Below are 24,049 nucleotides of genomic sequence, written 5' to 3'. Positions count from 1 at the left end.
CAAAAACCCAAATAGACAAAGCAATCTTGAGAAAGAAAAATGGACCTGGAGGAATCAACCTTCCTGACTTCAGACACCAAGGCTGTATGTTACTGGCACAAAGACAGAAATATAGACCAATGGCACAAGATAGAAGGACCAGAGACAAGTCCACGCAACTATGGACTCCTTATCTTTGACAAAGGAGGCAAGAATATACAATGGAGAAAAGACAGTCTCTTCGATAAGCGGTGCTGGGAAAATTAGACAGCTACATGTAAAAGAATGAAATTAGAACACTTCCTAACACCAAACATGAAAATAAACTCAAAATGGATCAAAGACCTAAATGTAAGACCAGAAACTATAAAACTCTTAGAGGAAAACAAAGGCAGAACACTTTGACATACATCACAGCAATCCTCTATGACCTGCCTCTTAGAGTGATGCATAAAAACAAAAGTAAACAAATGGGACCTACCTAGTTAAAACTTGTAAGGTTTTGCAGAGCAAAGGAAACCATAAAGAAGATGAAAAGACAATCCTCAGAATGGGAGAAGATATTTGCAAATGAAGCAACTGACTAAGGATTAATCTCCAAATATACAAGCAGCTCATGCAGCTCAATATAAGAAAAACAACTCAATTTAAAAATGGGCAAAAGACCTAAACAGACATTTCTCCAAAGAAGACATACAGATGGCTAATAAACACATGAAAAAATGCTCAACATCACTTATTATTAGAGATCTGCAAATCAAATCTACAATGAGGTATCACATCACACTGGTCAGAATGGTCATCATCAATAAATATACAAATAATAAATGCTGGAGAGGATGTGGAGAAAGGGAACCATCTTGCACTGTTGGTGGGAATGCAAAGTGACACAGCCACTATGGAGAACAGTGAGATTTCTTTAAAGAAAAAAAAAAGATAAAACTACCATGCTGCTGCTGCTGCTGCTAAGTCGCTTCAGTCATGTTCGACTCTGTGCGACCCCATAGACGGCAGCCCACCAGGCCCCACCGTCCCTGAGATTCTCCAGGCAAGAACACCGGAGTGGGTTGCCATTTCCTCCTCCAATGCATGAAAGTGAAAAGTGAAAGTGAAGTCGCTCAGTCGTGCCCAACTCTTAGCGACCCCATGGACTGCAGCCTACCAGGCTCCTCCATCCATGGGGTTTTCCAGGCAAGAGTACTGGAGTGGGTTGCCATTGCCTTCTCCATAAACTACCATATGACCCAGCAATCCCACTACTGGGCATATACCCTGAGAAAACCACAATTCTAAAAGACACATGTACCCCAATGTTCATTGCAGCACTCTTTACAACAGCTAGGACATGGAAGCAACCTAAATATCCATCAACAGATGAACAGATAAAGAAGTTATGGTACATATGTACTATGAAATATTACTCAACCATCAAAAGGAATAAATCTGAGTCAGTTCTAGTGAGGTGGATGAACCTAGAGCCTGCTATACACAGTGAAGTCAAAAATAGGAAAATATCATATATTAACGCATTTATAGAATCTAGAAAAATAGCACTAATGATCCTATTTTCAGGGCAGCAATAGAGACGCAGACATAGAGAAAAGACTTGCGGACACAACAGGGGAAGGATAGGGTGGCATGAGTGGAGAGAACAGCATTGAAACATATACATTACCACATGCAAAGTAAATAGCCAGTGGGAATTTTCTGTATGACACAGGGAGCTCAACCTGGTGCTCTGTCACAATCTAGAGGGGTGGGATGGCATAGGGGATGGGAGGGAGGTTCAAGAGAGAGGACATATGTATACCTATGGCTGATTCATGTTGATGTACTGCAGAAATCAACATAACATTGTAAAGCAATTATCCTCCAATTAAAAAAATAAGTTGCTCTCTCAAAGAATATGCCATCTAGGTAGAGGTGAAAAAACAAAAATCACAAATTATAATGAAAAGGTGGAACGGCAAGATATAGGGTTATTAAACAATATGACACTATTGTGATCTATTTATATCTGTTTAATTTTTGTGCTTTATTTTTAATGTGTATTTAACAATGTTACAGGCATGCTACCAATGTAATAAATAATTACATTTTGCATAAGTAACCAAATTTGTCTGCCATGAGTGTGGTTACTTCCTTTGATATTTTAAATAACGTAGAGTTTAGTTCTTTATCTTACCAGTACTGCTACATAGTCAATGAATGCTATAAGGAAACACAGGATGCAAATTACACAATTGTTCTAGCTGGGAAAAAATATGGCTAATTTGACTTTCCTAAACTCTTTCTCTCATCTGTTCTTTAAATCTGGGAAAAGAAATGACTTAATATAAAATTTCCATAAGGAAAGACCAAGCTCTCCTTCTGAGGAAGTAGAGAGAGTTTAAGCTAGAAAACAAAGTCTTTGCATCTGAAATCTTTAAGAAAATAACATTCTCAATTCTTCAAGGGATAGAGACAAAAGTGAAAAGACACCATTTGAGCAGGAAAAGTATTCTCATGTTAAACTGCCTGAATAATTCACCCAGCACCTTCCTCAGATCATTGCTATCTTGGTAGTAAACACAAGAAAAAACAGGACACAGATTCATCAGTGGAGTTCTACCTTTATAAGCTACCTGGTCACTTGGACTCCAAATGCAACATGTGTCCTAACTCTAGGGGATATTCTTCAGTGCAGTTCATTTTAAAGTAAACATAAATATCACATGACACTCTATAACAATGAAAAGAGCAGCAAACTGAATTTTGAATAAATACTTCTTCTTCTATTTCAGTGAGATAGCAAATTTGGGCCTATTCCCTTGACCCCACCTATAAGAAACGGTCACTCTTTTCTACAGAGATCCCTTTCTTCCAAGAAATTTAGGAAATAACTTCAAGGGTAGAGGTGGGCATGCACACACTCACACGGGAATCATCAGAAAGCGAAGGAACACATTTACAACACAAATGGAAAGGTGGAAATATTTTTGCCTGTTAAGCTTTGACTTTCATTTCTTCATATATTCATCAAAGGGCATATGGGGGTACTAAGTACAGTTCTGGGAATGCAAAGATGAGGAAGGCACAGCCCCTCAAGAACACAGGCTAATGAGACAGACAGATAAATAATTACAAGGCAATACAGTTACTGCTGTATATCAGGGATATGTGAAGAACTATGAGGGGACTTAGAGAAAAGGAGACTCTACGTTTTGGGAAATTATGTTGCATGTGTGTGTGTGCATCTCTTTGCGACCCCATGGATTGTAGACCACCAGGCTCCTCTGTCCATGGGATTCTCCAGGCAAGAATACTGGAGTAGGTAGACTCTCCCTTCTCCAGAGGATCTTCCCGATCCAGGGATTGAACCCAGGTCTCTTGCATTGCAGGCAGATTCTTTACCATCTAAGCCACCAGGGAAGCCCAGGGAAATCATGGAGGGCAACATAAATATGTGAGCTCAGTTTTATAGTGTTAGTAGAAACTCTAAAATTATGAAGTAAAATTCCTATTGTAGGAATGTTAGTCCAGTCTCCATAAAGACACCCAAACTTTAGTTGGAAAGAATGGAGTCAACACTAAATTACTCCATGGATTCCTAAACAGTTAGATAAAAATGCCCAATACAAAAGAAGGCACAAGTATTAGACACCAAGTCCTCCTCTCAGAGAAACACAACTAGAAGTCCCAGCAGCCATGGAGTGTTCACAGAGACAGGAAGCAAGGAAGAGGAAATTCAGCTACCATATAATAGTTATCCCTGCTATTAAAAACATCACTGAGTCTGTGCTGTGCTGAGCTACTCAGTTGTGTCCAACTCTTTGTGACTCCATGGACTGTAGCCTGCCAGGCTCCTCTGTCCATGGAATTCTCCAGGCAAGAATACTGGAGTGGGTAGCCTATCCCTTCTCCAGGGGATCTTTCTGACCCAGGAATAGTACCAGGGTCTCCTTCATTGCAGGCAGATTCTTTATCAGCTGAGCTACCAGTGAAGTCCATCACTGAGTCTAGTTTTAGCCAAATCCCTGTCTCGCTGGCCTGGTCTGTCATATGGACTCAGTATCAAGCCGCTGATTGAGCTTAACGATTCCGTATGAAATAGGAATTCATCTATTTCAGTGCAGTTCACATCCAGTTGTATTGCTTTAAGGAAACATCTGGTATTGACTTAACATGATGCCTGTTAAATCAAAATCAATATAAATTAATTAACTTGAGAGTGTTGTCTAATTTCCTCATCGGTATTAATGCTGGTTTTCCAGTAGCAAATGCTTTGGAGTGAAAAACACTCATCTATGCATTTTCCCTAAGTTTCCCCCACTGTATTCAGTTTTAATTTGTGTGACGAGTTTCACCTCACAAAGTGCTTCCCTCCTATTTGCTTCTTTCCAAACGCACATTGAGGTCTGTTTATATATTAATTTCTACTAGAATCACAGACGTCTCCTCCATCAACTCTTCTTCCCAAAGGACTAAAACGGCCTCTTGAGTGGCTATAAATGTCTCATTATAAACACTTAATTAAAAACTGTGTCTCGGTTAGAGTCAATCTGGTCAGCACTCTTGATGCCAAAAAGCCAAGTCTTTCAAGCTGTGCATTTTTACTCTTAACCTTCCAGGGTAGCTTTAGAATCTCAATCGATTCTTTAAAAAATGCAAATGTCCTTTTCCCTTTGGCTTAGCAGTAGCCACTGGGAAATACACACATATAATTCCTTCCTGGCTACACATGAACTGTCACAATTATCGAAGAAGATACTCCAGGGCACATCAGCTTCCTCCAACCTGCCACTGCTGGCCCCTGAGCTTTCAGCCTCCCCTTGGCCCAGTCAGGTGGATAGTGAAAGTGCCTCTGCAGGTACGCCTGTTCATCTTAATCTGTTCTCATGACTCTAATTCCACTTCTGCTGTTGGGCTCCTTGTCCACAGTACCCCTGCCTCCCACCTACTCTCCACTGTCTCATTAGGTGCTCTGGGGCACTTTCCAGCCTGCCCTAGACAGCCTTCCAGGTTCATCATCTGCATTCCCCTTAACATCTAACCCCAGTACCCCGCCTACACTCCAATCATGGCATCACCAACAATCCCCAAACACACCACGGGGTTGTGTGCCCCCTATGCCAGTGCACACATTCCCTCTGCCTGCAGTGTCCCTGGAGCTCTGGGAATTGCCCTCCCAGCCTTCCAAACTCTGTTGAGAAGCTACCTCCCCTGTGAAGCCATCTCTCACTGCCCTCCCCATCCTGGGCTGGGTTGAGACTTCTCTCCCTTACTCCTAAAAGCATCACAGGTCCTTCTTTATCCTAGTATTTATCCACAATATTTAATTATGAGCTTCATAACTATCTCCCCAGTAGTCTATGAGCTCCTTAAAAGTGAAAAAAAATTTTTTTCATCCTTATATTCCCAGCTGCTAGAACCCAACATCTGGCAAGTAATGAAAAAGTCTTCATGGGATGAACAGAAGGTGATATACACAAATGTGAGAAGTGTGGACTTTCCAGCTCTCCCAGGCCCCTGGAAACACATGAATCCCACGCTGCAGAAATGGATGACCACTGCTCAGAGAGGGCCTAAATCCCCAATCAAGAACAGAAACCTAGAAACACTGTTGTTCACAGCTGCCCTCTCCTGTCATCTCTACACTTAACAGGACATGAGCTTGAAGCATGGGGGCATATAGTCCATGAAAGGGCCCAGAACAGGCCACTGTGGCATAAAAATCATTTTTATCTGAAGGCACTTGAATTCCTGAACCCCTTTAATCTGCCTAAAAGCAGAGCTTCCTGAAAGAACTCAAAAGAATCTATAAATACTCTCTCCAGAGGTAACCAAGGAAGACTAACTCTTACCACCACAATCAAATAGATTCATCATCAAAAACAAAAACAGAACAACCCTCTCATATCTCCTATCCTCCTAAGGGTCCATTTATCTTTCCCAAAATGTTTTTTTTTTTTTAATGCCCTCTGCTTCCTGCCCTTTCCTATTAAGAAGTCATTTATGTTTCTATAAGTGCCCTTCTCCCTCTTACCTTACCAAATTAAGATGGTAAATAAAGCCCCAAATTCTAACTAGCCCCTTGAGTCACAATTTTCTGTGTACTCCTACCTATATACTCACATGAATAAAAAGCTGTTTTTTCTCTTGCTTATTTGTCTTTTGTCAGTTTAATTCACAGGCCTCCAAACACTGAACCTAAGAGCACAGAGGGAAAAGGTTTTTGTCTCCTACGCATGCACATACACGTGCCTGTATTTGTGTGTATCTATACTTATGTGCCTATATACACATAACCACATGGACAACTGCTCCTGTCTACAGAATAAGGCAAAGAAGAAATTCTTTCTCCCATTACCTTTGTGATTTCCAGTTGGCTGCACCTTAGGGTGTTGTTGTTTAGTCACTAAGTCGTGTCCGACTCTTTGCGACTCCGTGGACTACAGCTTGCCAGCTCCTGTGTCCAGGGATTTCCCAGGCAAGAATATTGGAGTGGGCTGCCATTTCCTTCTCCAGGGGATCGTCTCAACCCAGGGATCAAACCCACATCTCCTTCATTGGCAGGTGGATTCTTTAGTGCTGAGCCACCTAGGAAGCCCCACATCTTAGGGTGAGGGGATTTAAAATTAAAAACAGGGAAAAATAATACAACAACAGCAAATGACTGAATGGCGGGAAAAAATGCCCTCAACTTTGCAACAGCCCCAGGTTCTCTGTGGTCAATGCACTGGCAGAGCTCAAATAAACCAGTCAATGGAAAATCCCCATGTCTTATTCCCATTTCCAGCCTCCTCCCAAATAAGCCTTTTTTCAGCTGTTAACTAACAACATTGACCTTCCCTGTCAACCTTCATGTAAAGATGCTGCTGCTGCTGCTAAGTCGCTTCAGTCATGTCCGACTCTGTACAACCCCATAGACAGTAGCCCACCAGGCTCCTCTGTCCCTGGGATTCTCCAGGCAAGAACACTGGAGTGGGTTGCCATTTCCTTCTCCAATGCATGAAAGTGAAAAGGGAAAGTGAGTCACTCAGTCGTGCCCGACTCTTAGCGACCCCATGGACTGCAGCCTACCAGGCTCCTCCGTCCATGGGATTTTCCAGGCAAGAGTACTGGATTGGGGTGCCACTGCCTTCTCCGGGTAAAGATGCTAGTAAGCAACAATTGTCAGGTATAGTTCCGGCCAAGGCAGAAAAGGAGAGATGACCTCAACAGAAGTAGGTTACCTTTATTCAGGCAAGGAGGGGCGACAGTCAGCCTAAGGACCAGGCTGAGAGGGATCAGGGAGGGTCCATATTTATAGCGAGGTTTGTGGAAGCGATAAGAGAAACATTAATCAGGCAGGATGTTTTGGGTATTCTTTAGTTGAGATTGCATTTGTAGTTGTGCAGGGGATGATAAGTCTTCTGGGCAGGTGTAGGGGGTGGAAGGTTTCTGGGCAGGGGATGATAAGTTCCAGATAGATACAACCGGCCTGGAGCATCAGGGTGGGACCTAAAGTTCTGTTTTGTTTTTTCCAAAGTTAGGTGATTCAGCAAGGGCCTTTGAGACTGTTGTTTTCTTTTTCTAGGCCCAGAGACTCCTTCATTAATAATGTAAAAGATGATGAAACCCAAGGGAGAGAGAATCAATCAAAAGAACAAACTTTTCCCCAAATTGGATCACTTTCTTGAATGAAAATGCCTGAATGCCTGTTCTCCACTCCTAAGCCTCATGTATGATCTTCAGTAGCACCTTCAAAGCAGGCTCCCCTCAGTCTGGACAGGCGCCCCCCATGCCCCAGCAGCATCAGAGATGAGAGGGAATACCCACCCCCCACCTTTCAACCAGAAAGTGCCAGCTTTGCTCTGTTTCAAAGTTGGGCTCCTACGTAAGATTCTGTTTCAAGGCAGAGTTCTATAGCTAAAACAAAAATAAACAACTCCAGTCCAGAAAACGAGGCCATTGCACTGATGAAATTCCATCTGGCTTTTACAAAAATAAGAACGGCCTAAGACTGGCCTAGCAGGCTGGGAGATAACCTGTAGCTCCTCCTCAGTCTCATGTAGGAGAAAGAATCCAAGTTAGAGACAAGAGACCAAGATCCAAGTTGCATCCTGCTGTGTGTGACTGCCTCTCTTGCAAGATTCCTGGGCTCAGGAGGGCAGCAACCCTGTCTGTACATCATGGAATCCTCGGGGCCTCACACAGCGCTGGGAGATGGCAGCCATTCAATGCCCACTTGTATATCAAACAACTAAACAGTTTCCTGTCCTTATCTGGGGAATTCTGGGTCCTCACCTTGCTAAAGGAACTCTTTAAGCTTTAGCATTCTCACTGATAGAATAAACATAATTAGAATACCTCTCTTGTTGACTGTTTTAAAGAATGTCAGATCATTCATGTAAAATGCTCAGTCGTGTCCAACTCTTTGCAACTCCATGGACTGTAGCCCACCAGGCTCCTCTGTCCGTAAAATTTTCCAGGCAAGAATACTGGAGTGGGCCAATGCCTAACACAAAAAGCTGTCCAGTATGGGGTATCTATTACTTTTACAATTACTATTACTATAGTTCTCCTTAAAACACTTTAAAGAAAAAAAAAAAAAAACTCTTAAAGGCAACTAGATGGAGGCTGGGTATCCTAGGCAAATTCCTTAAATTCTCTAAGTCTATAGTTCCTTACCTTAAAACAAGAGTAATAATGCCTTCCTTCCAGGGTTGTGGTCGGGATAAGTAAGGCAACATAGATATTCACATAGGGTGCTTTCCATAAACACTTGCCTACTGTCAATCAACACGTTCAACTTGGCGGTGGTAATGTTAACAGCTTTAATCGTGGAGTATATTCTATGAGTTTCCATAGATCGTTCAGTCCTCATAAGGAAAGCATTATTAGGCCCATTTTATGATGCAGAAACTGAGGATCAGAAAGGAGGCTCAGAGAGGTTAAGAAACTTTCTTGACATCACACAGCATTAGCCAGCAGAACAGTGGGACTGAAACTGAGATACATCTTGGTCAGGGCAGTCCTCCCCCAACAGCCCCACCCTGCCTGTTCTTGTGCACCTACTACTGTAGCAACAAACATCGCCCCGTGTCCCTATCTCCTCTCCTGGGCTGGGGGCTCCCTTCCCCTCTTCTCCACCTGTATAACCCCTCAGTCCTGTATTAGTTTCCCAGTTCCTGCCACAACAATGTGCTACAAGCTGGTTGGCTGAGAATGGAAATTCACTGTCTCACATCGTGGAGGCAGAAGTCTGAAATAAGCTGTCTGCAGGGCTATGTCCCCTCTCGAGATGAGATAGGAGGACCCCTTCCAGGACTCTCTCCAGGTTTATGTGGCTCGTGGCAGCGTAATTCCAGTCTTCTCATGGCGTTATCCTTGTATGGGTGTGTGCCTTTGTGTCTAAATCTTCCCCTTTCAATAAGGACACATATTGGGTTAGGGCCCACCTCACCCTAATGACCTCATTTTAACCTGATTATCTCCTTAAGACTCTAAGTCCAAATAAGACCACATTCTGAGGTTAGGACTTCCATGTATCTTTTGGAGCAAACTGATTCCCTCCTTCTGGCTCAGCTGGGCTGGGTGCCCTTTCCCCTCTGCTTCTCTGGTGTCCTGTCGAGTCCTCGTCACACTGTATCATCAAGTCCACTTGTCCACGTGGATCAAGGAGTCAGGACTTTCATCTCCAGAGCTCCAGATCCTACTCAGCCCAGTGCTGGGCACATGGTAGGCATCAGACATTTGTTGATGAATGAAGGCAGATGGTGATGGATTCTGCCAGCTATGCCGCTGGCCCCACTGCCTGCCTTCGCCACAGGATTACAAGGAAACACACGGTCAGCAGGCTTGAGTGACCTCTGTCCAGACTCTAGCCTCAAGGACAACTAAGTGAGCTGGCAGACGTAGTCCATTTGTCTCTCATACCAGCCTGGTCCCGACAGCTGGAAACTTCAGTAAAGACAGGGACCCACAGGGTGAAACTTCAGGGCTCCAAACCTTTGCCCTGAATGTCATCTTTCAAGCTAAGTGCATGAACAGTTGCCAAAACGAAGGAAGATTTTTTTTCTGGTTGTTTTCCTCAATGACCTTCCTCTAAGCCCTGTGAACCTCTTCTTCTAGACAAAGATCCCTGAGGTGGACAGCAGCCTCACTTCTCCAGCATGTGGATGGGAAGTCGCAAGGCTGTTGCTGTCACTGCTTCTCCACGTTCGCACTTCCTGCATGTCAAAGGCCACTTGGAGCTGCCACCCGACACTCCTGTCATGGCTGGAGCAGTCAGGAGCATTGCTTGGTGGTAGGCCCTTTGCTTCTGTCTGTAGCACCTAGCCTTCTCAAAGCAAGTTTTAATATAAAACCACTAACTAATCTGCCTGCAATGCAGGAGACCCAGGGTTGATCCCTGGGTCAGAAGATCCCCTGGAGAAAGGAATGGTAACCCATTCCAGTATTCTTGCCTGAAGAATTCCAAGGATAGAGGAGCCTGGTGGGCTACAGTCCACGGAGTTGCAAAGAGTCGGACATGACTGAGCGACTAACACTTCACTTCAACTTCCACCTGCTGCTAAGTCACTTCAGTTGTGTCCGACTCTGTGTGACCCCATCGATGGCAGCCCACCAGGCTCCGCCGTCCCTGGGATTCTCCAGGCAAGAACACTGGAGTGGGTTGCCATTTCCTTCTCCAATGCATGAAAATGAAAAGTGAAAGTGAAGTCGCTCAGTCGTGTCCGACTCGTAGCGACCCCATGGACTGCAGCCTACCAGGCTCCTCCATCCATGGGATTTTCCAGGCAAGAGTACTGGAGTGGGGTGCCATTGCCTTCTCTGCAATGTCCACCTGAGCTATGATAATAATGCTGAAGGTTCCTTTGGAAGTAAGCCACAACTGTCCTTCAGTAGCTGGCACGCCTGTATGGACCTTTTTATCCCCAGCTGAAAGAACTGTGAAATAGGGCTGTTGTCTCTATGCAGCTGCTCGCCCAAGGGAGCCCAGTCAGTGAAAGCTGGGGTGGATTCACTCTTTTGCTCCTGATGAGCTTGGGCAGCATAATGCCAATTTGTTTCATGCACTTCCTCCTGATGTGCTCAGGTCCTTCACGGTGAAAGCAAAGTGCACAATCAGGTGCAGAGGAACAATGCAGCGAGGTGAAAAGGTGTCCATTGAGGAAGAATCTCCCCTTCTCCCATTCTGCAGAGATTCTTTAATGTTCATGAGGGTATGAGTTCTCCATCCTTATGGCCTTTGCTTTCTTCCACTGGTTATTTTGGTAATAAAAGGCTAGCTTTCCATTATGTATCATTTCATTAATAATAATTGTGGTCATTTATTGAGCACCTGCTAAGAACCATCAAGCCTTCAGAGTAGTCTTAGCTGGAGCACTTAGGCAAGAAAAAGAAAAGGCATGCACATAGGAAAAGAACTAAAATTGTCTCTTAAGATGACATAATTGTATATATAGAAAACCCGAAGACTCTACAAGAAAACTGTTAAAACTAATAAACTAATTCAGTAACACTCCAGGATACAAAAGTAACACATGGAAATTAGTTGTGTTTCTATATATTAACACTAAATATCTGAACAAGAAATAAACAATCCCATTTACAATAGCATCAAAAACAATAAAATACTTGGGAATAAATGTAACCTGGAGAATTAAATATGTATGCACTGAAAACTATGAGATTGATGAAAGAAATTGAAGAAGACAACAAATGGAAAGATATCCCATGTTGGTGGATCAGAAGAATACTGTTAAAATGTCCATACTACCCAAAGTCATCTAGAGATACAATGCAATCCCTATGAAAATCCAATAGCATTATTTACAGAAATAGAAAAAACAATCCTAAAATTCATATGGAAACACAAAACACCCAGAATAACCAAAGCAACCTTGAGAAAGACTAACAAAGCTGAGACATTTCACTTCCTGATTTCAAACTATAGTACAAAGCTACAGTAATCAAAATAGCATATTACTGTCATAAAAGCAGATATATAGACCAATGGAACAGAATTAAGAGCCCAGAAATAAGTCCACACATATATTGTCAACCAAGGCTTGACAAGGGAACCAAGAACACTCAATAAGGAAAGGACAGTCTTTTCAATAAATGGTGTTGGGAAAATTGTACAGTCACATGTAAAAAAATGAAACTAGACCCCTATCTTACACCGCTCTCAAAAACTCACTTGAAATGAATTTAAGACTTAAATGTCTGAAATTTAAAAACTCCTAGAATAAAATATATGGGAAAAGTTCCTTGACATCTGTTGTGGCAACAATTTGGGGGATGTGATACCAAAAGCACAAGCAATAAACTCAAAAACAAACAAGTGAGACTAGATCAAACTAAAATGCTTCTGCACAGTAAAAGAAATAATTGACAAAATGAAGACACAACATACAAAATGGACAAAATATCTGAAAACCATGTATCACATAGGAGTCAATATTCAAAATATATAAGGAACTAATATAACCCAATAGCAAAAACAAATCTTATTAAGAAATGACCATGGACTTGAATATCCCTTTTTCCCAAAGATGCCATACAAATGGCTAACAGGTACATGAAAAGATGTTTAACGTCATTAATCATCAGGGAGATACAAATCAAAATCACAGTGAGATACCAACTCACATGTATTAAAATGGCTATTATCAAAATGACAAGAGATAACAAGTGTGATAAGGATGTGGAAGAAAGGAAACCCTTGTGCACTGCTGGTGGGAACATAAATTAGTGCAGCCACTTTGGAAAACAGGATGGAGTTTCCTCAAAAAATTAAAAATAGAGCTATCATATTATCTAGCAATCCTACATCTGGGTATAAATCATAAGGAAATAAAATCACAATCTTTAAGGGATATTTGCTCCCCCACCATATTCACTGCAGCATTATTCAAAATGGTAAGATATGGAAATAACCTAGGTGTCCATCAACAGATGAATGGATAAAGAAGATACACACATACACACATCTCTGCACACACACACATATACAATGGAATATTATTCAGCTATAAAAAGAAGGAAATCCTGCCATTTGTGACAACATGGATGGACTTTGAGGCCATTATGTTAAGTGAAATGAGTCAAACAGAGAAAGATAAATACCAAATAGTATCACTAATATGTGGGATCTTTTTTTTAAAAAAAAAGCCAAACTCACAGAAACAGAGATTAGAATGGTCATTGCCAGGTGCTGGAGGTTGGAGGAATTAAGGATATGGTAGTCCAAGGACACAAACTTCCTGTTATAAGATGAATAAGCTCTGGGTATCTAATATATAGTATGGTGACTATAGTTAATAATATGGTATTATCTACTTGAAAGCTGCTAAGAGAAAATTTTAAGTGTTCTTACCTCACACAAATATATTGTAACTATGTGAGGTGATGGATAGGTTAATCAGTCCCATTGTGGTAATCATTTTACAGTATATAACTGTATAAATCATCACATTGTACATCTTAAACTTATACAGTGTGATATGTCAATTACATCTCAATAAAGCTGGAAAAGCAAAGCTTTCACAGCAACCTTCTGAATAGGCACCTTGTTCACATTATTGAAGAAACTGAGGCTTTATCTGCCAAATGCTCAAATAATGGCAGATCCAGCATTCCAGCCCCAGTTGGCTCATCTCACTTCTGGCACCCATATTCTTGACTCAATTACCTTCAATATCCTCTGGTATTCAGATAATCAAAGTTAGGAATAAAACCGCGAACTGAATGAACCTTAACTTTGTACTCTTTCACTTCTAGCATAGAGCACATACACTGATCTTACTGACATAACTGGAATCTTCCTCAATCATTCCCCCCACCCCCTGCTGCCTCCCTGCTGATGCAAACAGTGGGATGAGGCAAGGAGGCCACCTGAGTGGAAGCACAGAATGAAACAGCTCCAGAGAGATGAAAATAACCTCCCTGTACCCCAGTAAACTTCCAGCAGATTGGGCCCCGTGGGGATCTGTGTACAGCCTCACCGTGACAGAGATGCCTTGGGTTCCTGCCCCACACTTTCTACAGACTGTGCAGGAATGATACAGGGTCCTGCATGCCTCCCAGGCAAGGAACCCAGCTTTCACCAGGCGAGCAGAGACTTCTTTCAAAGTCATTCACTGTGCCAAGGCCAGAGGCCCTGCTAGACTGGAGTCCAGGGCTTGAGTCCCAGGGGTCTGCAGGAACTGAGTAAATAAAAAGAGGAAGCTAAGATAGGACCTTGGCAGTGCCTGGAGACAAGATCAAACACGTGTATTTTCTTCATTTTAATTCACTTCTAAATCCTTCACATGGATAAAATGAGACTGTTCTGGGAATATTTACAAAGGTGGACTTGTGCTATTTAATGTTGACCCTGCAGGAGGAACTGGAAGTACTCAGGGAGGAGAAGAGCCTTCAGCCCTCTCCACTGTTTAGAGTGTTCCCTCGGCTCCCATTCCCTTTGGGAGGAAGTCTGGGCATCATGCTCGGTACAGCACGGCTCCTGTTCCAGTCCCAGGCCACCCCCACTCCTGTGCTTCCAGCTTCCAGAGAGCCTCTCAGACACCTTGCTCTCTTGTCTCCTGTTCATCTTTGCATCTCTGCTTACTCACCAGCCTCTCCCGGAGATATCTCATCTCCCCGGAGGTGCAAGTCAGTACATATGCTAAGTTCTTTCCTAATGCCTCTAATCCCCACTGAAGCTGGCTCACTAGTGGATGGAAAGCTCCCTGAGGGTGGGATTTGATGGATGACTACTTTGCATTAAGTCAATGATATCATGTCGAAAACCTGAACTTACAAATGAATGGAGTAAATGACTACAAAGTATTAAGCTTGATTTATTTTCTCTGCCCCTGGGAGGCCTCTTCCATCTTCTCTAAGAACAGATCCCTCTTGTCTTGTTGACAAGGTCTGTCCAAGCAGGGTGTGTCAAGCCAAGGACCTAAGGGTTCTTTGAGTTTTGACTGTATCCCATTAAAAATATAATCCATAAGCCTGGGCCCAAGCTCCATTCATCAGATGTTAAAGGCCATAGATGCCATCATCAGTAACAGGGCTGGTCTTGCTGTCAACACCAGGGAATGAGGAGAGTGATGCAGGCCTAGGAACCCAGGGACACCAGCAGCTGCACCAGCTCTGATGGATTGCCTCTGGAGGACCAAAGGGCGTGTCTAAAAACAAAGGGGACTCCTATGCTGCAAGAAGAGAACTGTGCAGCTATAAGGCTTAGCTGCTGCGGTGAGGGGCGGTGCTGGGGGGAGGAGGAGATCAGATCAATAGTGTTACTTTATCATTTCAGATATAAATTTGTCATATGGATCAAAGATATACTCCATATTCTTTATGAATAAAAACATGTTGCCAGTTAACACTGAGCTGCTCGGGAGAAGTAAAATCAACATAAACTCCTTTCAGTACTAGAGCAGGGATGTAAAGCTGTCTCTTTACTGTGAAGGTTCATCTGATCAGGCTGAGGATATTTTGGCACTTTTCTGCCTCTGGAGTCATCTGAAGAAGGCTTCAGGCAGTAGCAGTGATGTGCCAGGGAGCCTAACGGCAGCTTTTGCTACCACACAAACTCCAGACAGGAAGACTCACACCCAACATCCTCCCTAACCCTTAGGCCCTTGGAAAGTGGCCAGGGGAAGACATCTTGCAGGCTGTTCACCTAATTCTCAGCAGGTCCCCTTGCCAGGCTAGGCATACTGGGCATGCTTGTACTCTGTGACCCACCCTCCTGGCTATGGTGACCTAGTCTGGGCCAAAGCTGGAAATTTGGAGTCAGGGCTAAGAGTGTCCAGTTTCAGTCTGGGCTGGCCCCTGGAACAGAGGAGATACAAAGACCCAAGGGCTGTGAATACAGGCATTTTCTGCTAAGTGGACTGAGAAGTAGAGAAAGCCAATATAGAGAAAGGGAGCAGGCAGTGTCTGTAGACAAGAGAAAATAGAGACAAGGGAGGGGCTTTCTGGGTCCCCTCACCTGACCCTCTCTGCTCCCTCTCTCCAACGCTCTCCCCTCCTGCCCTGGACCCCTGTCCACTGTAAATGGATGGCTGGACACTCAGACCCCACGGAGCACTCCTCCACCTGACCGGCCCTCCTGAACTTGGTTGAATGCTGGCTGGGATGGTGCTGATCTCATCACAGCTTCATTCTTCTTGCCCTTGGTCATGAGGCACGTACTACCTCGTGTTCCCAGCACCAAGACATGCACGACACATATGCACTGAATGAACAGATATCATCTTCTCTGAAGGCATCTCAGGGAGGTTGCTCATTCACTGGCTTCCCACACACCATGGGTATTCTTCATGAGCATTCCCCGCTGCTGCTTCTAGACACCACTCCTCCTCCCTTGTAAACCCAAAAAGCACAAACAAAAAACCAACGCCTCTTTGACATCACAGTCATCCACCCATCTCCACCTCCTTCTTCAAATCAAGTTCTCCCTGTCCTAACATGGGCCCTCTTCAGTCCATGGTCTGATTCCATCCAGCAATACCTTCAGGGTTTCACAGAAGCATTTCAGGGTAAATTCAGGCATGGCCTGGCAAAAACTAAACTGTCAAGTTGAGGGTAACTGTACGGTTGAGAGTAGATGTGCTAAACAAAGAGGGGACTTGAGTCAATCCTGCTGCATTTGGCTCATGTAAGCAGCTAAAATAGAAGAGTCAGCTTTAAGAGGAGGAGTGCCTCAGTTCCCCACTAAAATCGAACGGAGTGGACATTACAGCTTTTGGCATCTAAGACAAGAACTTACTTTGCACTGTGACTAACTCCCCGAATCCTTTCTATTCGATCAGCAGCAAGACAGAACAATATCATCCATCTATCCCACCGTACAGAGCCAGGATAGGAAGATGCCTCAGGAATGATGATGGGGCTGCTGGTGGGAGTGACCTAGTCTCCTCCTGTAAGGCTCTCATGACCTCTGTGTGGTTTAAACAAGTAAACCCTTCTGGGGAGATGTACTGCAAAGAAAGTTGCAATTACACACACATGTAGCTGCCTGCACCTCTCTTCAAAGCCCTTTTATTTCTTGGTCCCTATGTAACTTGACAGGTGTGCATGTGGAAAATGATTAGGAAAGGCAGAGCTTCTTCCTACAGAACCAGAAAGCAGGTCAGCAGGAAGTGGATCCCCTGCCTACAGCAGAGGTGCAGGCAGGGGTGGAGGGAGGGAGGCTGGGGCGGGGAGTCAGCGGAGGCAGGCGGGGCACCTGCCCATCTTAGCAGGCAGGGTGTAATTGTGCATGCTTTCCCAGGGCCTTAGCACCATTCCTGAAAAAGTGGTGGGCTGGAATGGGTTGGCATTTGAGAATCAGCCATCCTGGTCCCCAGTTGCTGCCCACTGCTTCTTGGGTGAGAGGAATCACGCAAGTGGTTCAGAGAAGACATTTCTCCCAGGTGGCCCTGACTGATAATATTACAGTTTACACAGGGCCAAGCAATATGCCCTCACCCTTGACCAAATTCAGGTACCTCCAGGGCAGCTCCAGTGACAGGTGAACACAGGTCTGCAGAGTCACACCTACATACACACACGCACACACTGTTCTTGCCCTGCCCTGCCCACCTGGAGCAGCTCCAGCCTGTGGTACAAAGAAGCCCTGGATGCTCACAGGAGGATGCAATGGCAGTGATGTCTCCTCTTGCTCACTGGTCTTGGTAGTTGCTAAACTCTCAAGGTCAAAACTTACATATCAAAATCAAATGGCAAAATTCTCTAAATCATGTACATCTTACTTTCCATGTCACTATATCATATGAATTATGTGCCACTGTATAGCTCAAAAGCATGTAATTGACCCATAAAATCATTCATGTTCCAACTGTTCATCTTAGGAAATACCAACCAAAGTGGAAACAATACTCTGTATGAACTTCCCTTTTCAATTTGCATCCTCACCCAGATATCCAACCAAGCACATGAACATGTCTAAACCTATGCTGGTGGCCACACTGTGAGCTGACTTCAGATGAGCCATTACTAGGCCTGCCCTCACTTCCAAGCCACATCTCTTGGAACATTCATGCCCACTCTCCTCCCACTCCACTCCTCAATATGTCTGCTAAGGAGAGGGCCTGGTCCCTTTTCCTGAAAAATGTAGAGTTGTCAGCAAATATAACATGTCTGACTGCAACCAAATGACATCTTTCTGGCCTAAATTGTTTCTAGAAAGCTCGAGGCAAATTTTTCAGGCGGTTGCCTGAAAGTCTGTGCTTTACTCAGAAGCAGCAACATGTGGCCTGACTGAACCATTTCCAGCAAGACACTCTGCTGCTGCTGCTAAGTCACTTCAGTCGTGTCCAACTCTGTGCGACCCCATAGAAGGCAGCCCACCAGGCTCCCCCGTCCCTGGGATTCTCCAGGCAAGAGTACTGGAGTGGGTTGCCATTGCCTTCTCCGCAAGACACTCTGCTGCTGCTGCTGCTGCTAAGTCGCTTCGGTCGTGTCCAACTCTGTGCGACCCCAGAGACGGCAGCCCACCAGGCTCCCCCGTCCCCGGGACTCCCCAGGCAAGAACACTGGAGTGGGTTGCCATTTCCTTCTCCAATGCATGAAAGTGAAAAGTGAAATTGAAGTTGCTCAGTCACGACCGACTCATAGTGACCCCATGGACTGCAGCCCACCAGGCTCCTCCATCCATGGGATTTTCTAGGCAAGAGTACTGGAGTGGGGTGCCATTGTCTTCTCCGCAAGACACTCTAGTTATTCGTAAACCCTACAGATGAGGGGTCCATTCAGGCAAGGCTGGATGGGGAAAATGCCATTGTTGATGGGAGAAAGGGGAAACTAACAGGAGTGGCAAGACTCCCCTCCTCAAACAGGAAAGCAGGAGGACTAGACAGGGCCTCACAGTGGGTGCTTGGAAAGCTCAGGTTTATGTCCTATTCAAGAGCTTTTGATGAGTTAATTTTTATTTAAACTAATATCCTCCCAGTTTTAGATTAAAATAATCTACATAGCAATATTCATTTTATTATTAGCATTGTTTATAATCATGAAAAGCTAGAAGTCTATGCAACAGACAACATAGCAAAATAAAACAACTCCACTCAATGGACTATTAGGACATAATTAAACAAGGATTCTGAAGGAATCCTTGAAGGAATGTTGTATTAAGGAAAATGCTTAGAATACAATGCTAAATCAAAAGGCAAAGGGAATAAAGGTGTGCATAATATATGTCATGATTTCACATTTTAAAATAACACAATGCAAAGAAAAATAGAGGCTAGGAGACAGTTCACCAAAATGTAAATGGTGGATACATTTAGGTGGTCGGATTACAGTTTCTTTTTCTTTCTACATACCTCTGTTTTCCAAATTCAATGAACATTACAACTTTTAAAGACCTTATTTTGTTATAAATATGTAGTTGAAGATATAAGTAAACCATCTCAAATGCCACACTATAAAGATCCCAGGGAATCAAAAGACGTAGGTAGGAGAATCACCATATGAAACCAACCTGTGCATCCAAGGGAAGATGAAGGAAGGCTGAAGTGAGTTAGAAGCTGTTCATCTGATGGAAGAGGAGGAAAACCTGCAGTGATTTAGACGTTCCTGGAAGCCCTCTGTGGGGCGGGGGGGAGCAGAGTTAGGCTGCCTTTCTCCTTTCTCCCTTCTGCTTTACCACAGGGAAACAAAGGGTCAAACAGCACTTGTCTACTGAGAACTAGAAGCTGTACACTGAAAGGCTGCCTTCCCCCGGTGCATTTTTAATTTTAATATTTCCAGATTTGAAACTTTCAGGAACTTAGAGTCAGACCTCAGGCACCTTTAATATCCTAAAAGAACTACAATTCCAGGAGAAGTTTTTGACCCATTAGAAGATTGCATTCCTGCACACTATCACCTCTCTGTGGAAAGGAAGCAACTTATTTATTATTGCAAATCCAATACCTAGCACAGTACTTCCTACCAAAGGGTAGGAAACATATTTGTTGAATGAATGCTTTTAAGATACTATCTTTTCTTAGAAACGGGGTTAGCCTAGGCAGAAATTGAGGTCAGTTCAAGGTTACCAAAAATTAATTATATTGTGGTATTTGGTTTTTAACTTGCTATGACTATATGTTATTTAGACAAATTCACTATTTTAATTATTTAAGGATTGGTCAAATTAACGTGTCCTGTCATCTTTAACACAATGGTTTGCACACAAAAGTGAATGAAGCTGACGCCACCATCCATCAAAGGCAACTTCCGTGGATCACAGAGTGCAAAGGAAGCAACAACCTGTGGAACACCACCCCTGTAAACCCAAAATGGAATAATGATAACGGACCCAAACCACTCCCAAGAAGCCTACCTGTGGGCCAGACATCTGGTTCCAGGACTAGAAGGAAAACAGCAGCAGGCGCTTTGCACCCTCCCAGCCGACAACTAGACCATCATGGCGCCCCCTCGCCCATGATGCCTTGCTCTTAGGCCCTTCTAACAGGCACCACCTGGAAGCCCAATTCAAAGTTGCTTTACAATGTCATTGGTTTCTAGCAAGTTTGTGGGCTACATAGCTCAAAGATTTAAGTGACCATTTTCTATGCTGTCAGCTCTTCAGCTTTCTGCTATCTCCTCAAAGAAGGGCTGTGTTCATTCTTCAGAATAAATATGAAATAATGATACTAAAAATCCTTTAAATAGGTGAAGTTCTGGCAGGTTTCCAGTGCTCTCTCGTTTAGTAACAGACACTCTGTCAGAGAATCAGAATTGGGTGGGGGGTAGAGGGAGACAGGAAAAAACCTTTATGGAAATAGGATTCTTGAGTTTAGCCATACAGTAGGGTAGCTTCTCCTCTTTCTGAGATGCTTTAAAACAATTCAATGTGAATGCAGAAGACAGAGTGGATGGTCTTTTAAGCATTCTCCATCTTCAAGAGATTGGCCACTAACACAAGAGGAAATTGTACCTTGTCATTTGACGGCCAATTCAATTCTAACAAACATTTCTAAAACATCAGACACAGATTTTCATACAGATGATGACGTGATAGCTTTCTCATCCACTTAAACCTACTGGTTGATTTTATCTCCTAGTTATTAAGTACCTTCAACCCTTCCTCCAACTGTTTTGTTTCCTTGAATCCTTTCACTCAATCCAAGTCCCTGTGAATGCACACTGTGTCTTCTGCAATGAAGAGGGTTCTCTTCCCCTTAAATCATATAGTCCTTTAAAAAGGAGGACTATTAACCACTATGTCTTGATCAAATTCAACATGAGGACTTCCTTGGTGGTCCACTGCTTCAGAATTCTGCCAATGCAAGGGACACAGGTTTGATCCCTGGTCAGGGAAGCTCCCACATGCCACAGGGCAACTAAGCCCATGCACCATGACTACTGAGCCAGCGCTTCTGGAGCCGGCGCTCTACAACAAGAGAAGCCACCACAATGAGAAGCCTGCGTGCTGCAACAAAGAATAGCCCCTGCTCATACAACTAGAGAAAGCCTTCGAGCAGCAACAAAGACCCAGTGCAACCAAATATAAATAAAAATTTTTTAAATTCCAATGTGGAAAATTACGTTTTCCTTCCCTCCAGTTTTCCCTGTCATTTTAATTAGAAGTACTATTTAATATCCCACTCAAAATAAAACCTGTTGTAGAGAGGGCTGCCTTTAAGGGGCCTGCCTTTTCTAGTACAGAGGAGACGACGTTTCAGAGACATGTGACTAATACTCCAGAGGTAGGAGCTGAGAACATTGGGATCCTTTGGGAGTAGAGGTAGCTCCAAAGGATCAAATTGATTTTTATTTATGCCTGCGGTAGACAATAAGACAGATTTTTCCCTCCAGCGTTTTGCAGCATCTTCTGAGATTCAGAATCAAGGCAAGAGCTGCCTGGTGATACTGTGTGGATGACGCATTCCGTGGAGCTGACTCTATGGCATCATGTCACCCTGTTCTCAGTTAGAGCAGGCTGATGTGCCTGCCCTGCACACCCCAGCCCTGTGAGTCACTGTGTGATAGATGGTCCAGGAAATGCAAAACGATGCTCTTCTGAAAACTTACAATTGAAAAATTGAGGCTTCCGGCCAGGGAATGTAGAGAGAAAAAAGTACTCTCAGGAGGGGTAGGTTCTCATTTCTGTTTTTCTTTTCACTGTTGTTTAAATATGAAATCCTACAAGGGACTGTAGTTTATAAATAGTTGTTGCTAGTGGTTTTGTCATTGATGTTTTATTGCCTCAAAAATGAAGTTTAATTTTCCACTGACTATAACTTTTTGTTCTGAACAGCTATGCCACCCCATATCCTAAGGAGTTTTATCATCAAAAATGACAGACTATGTGTGCATTGTGAACACTGGATAAAATTGGCTGTATAAGCTCCACTTGTCCCTGAAGAATCCTGTAATACAAAACAATCTGATACATACAAACTCATAGTGGATTTGAATAATGATAAAACAAAATATCAAGGATAATCTACTAAAGAAAAAGTTAAAATTTAGTCTTATCCAAAGAGTTCCAATCCAAAGGTGGGGGGTGGGGCGATCACATCATGGACCTCAAACAATGGGAATTCAAAGTATAAAATCTTTTCCTCTTTTGTCTCTACCTCCCAAATGTCAGTAAATAAAATAATTAATAAACCAAAGACCCAGTGAACAAAAACTGCAGAGAAAAAGAAACAGCAGAGATTAATGAAACCAAGATGTTAACAAGGATAGAATCTCTTTCTGGCAAGGTTGACCTTTCCAGCCCAGCACATAGTACTTCTTACTCCTGTAGCTTAAGACGTGAGGACATTCAGACAAATTAGCAACAGCCCAAAGCCCCAGGGTTGGAAAGCAATCACGCGGAAAGCACATACTAAATACCTTCCCTTGCCTCAAAATCACTATCCTTCTCCTGCTAGCGATGCACTGTTAGTGGGCAGGACAGTGTCATGTTGGACTTTGGATGCTATGGGCTTGGTTTGGACCAACATCTGGTTAAATCCCAAGGATGTTTGTCCCATGAAGGTGACACTGTCAGTTCCATGAAGGAGAAGTCACTCCATATCCACTACAATAGACAAAGAAACTCTGGAACCACTGTTGGATTTGAAGGTCAGCCAACCAGGCAGAACCTAACAGACCTTCTGGTCCCAGACTCTCTAACACACCCCAAAGGAACAGTAGTTCTCTTTGGACCACACTCCACTTGTCTAAATCACACGGAGCAATGAGGTTCACTCCAGTTCTCTTTACTGGATCTGGGGCTGAGAACTCAGTGGAGTTTCCAGAAATACTTAACATTACAGGTGCTTTCGTGTTCGACAGTTCACTCCCTTTGGCTTCATAGCCAGAGCACAGGACGCCCAGATGGGAAAGTAAGAATCAACTTTGCCACATTACTCAGGGAAAGCCATGGGAAACTTCAGTAGGGTCCCAAATGGGTTCATAATCAATGTCCTAGAAAAAAATAGTAACAACTGATGCTGGGAAAGATTGAAGGCAGGAGAAGGGGATGACAGAGGATGAGATGGTTGGATGGCATCATCGACTCAATGGACATGAGTTTGAGCAAGCTCCATGAGTTGGTGATGGACAGGAAGCCTGGTGTGCTACAGGCCATGGGGTTGCAAAGAGTCGGACACAACTGAGCAACTGAATTGAACAGCAATTTTTTAAACTGTCAAAATTTCAAAGTTATAATGATGTTCATCTTGCCTTTCCTTACAAATTTTGGGGTGATCTTTATATCCATAAAATTTTTGCTAGTATTTTAAAAACAATGGCATTAAACATTTCATTCAGAGAGAATTGACATCTTTACTATGCTCAGTCTTCCAAACCATGAACATGATTTTTGTTGTTGTTTAGTCACTAAGTGATGTCGACTCTTTGCAACCCCATGGACTGTAGCCTGCCAGGCTTCTCTGTCCATGGGATTTCCCAGGCAAGAATACAGGAGTGGGTTGCCATTTCCTTCTCCAGGGGATCTTTCTGACCTAGGGATTGAACCCATCTCTCCTTCATTGGCAGACAGATTCTCTACCACTGAGAATGCCAAATTCTATTTGCCAATATTTTGCAAAAACTTTTATGTCTCTGTTTATGTGGATATTGGTCTATAATTTTCTTTTTCTTTTTTGTACTGTCTTTATCT

General features: G+C 43.4%; 1 protein-coding gene across 8 annotated transcripts in view; it reads right to left on the bottom strand.

Moving 5' to 3' along the window:
- Positions 1-20,423, bottom strand: part of CRH (corticotropin releasing hormone) — a 78,875-nt gene extending 58,452 nt beyond the window's left edge. For 2 of the 8 annotated variants that reach the window (XM_044928730.2, XM_044928726.2), the window contains exons 1-2: positions 20,273-20,373; positions 19,430-19,483 (exon numbers count right to left, since the gene is read on the bottom strand). The gene's annotated coding sequence lies outside the window, so the exon portion shown is untranslated. Of the gene's footprint in view, positions 1-13,955; positions 14,157-19,415; positions 19,536-20,272 lie in introns of all 8 variants that reach the window. The other 6 variants (XM_044928727.2, XM_044928724.2, XM_044928732.2 and 3 more) reach the window with 6 other exon arrangements.
- Positions 20,424-24,049: the final 3,626 nt, after the last annotated feature.

Source organism: Bubalus bubalis, chromosome 15 (assembly GCF_019923935.1).
Source record: "Bubalus bubalis isolate 160015118507 breed Murrah chromosome 15, NDDB_SH_1, whole genome shotgun sequence".
NCBI lineage: Eukaryota > Metazoa > Chordata > Mammalia > Artiodactyla > Bovidae > Bubalus > Bubalus bubalis.
Note: the sequence above shows the minus strand (reverse complement) of the source record. Positions and strands in the feature narration are given on the sequence as shown.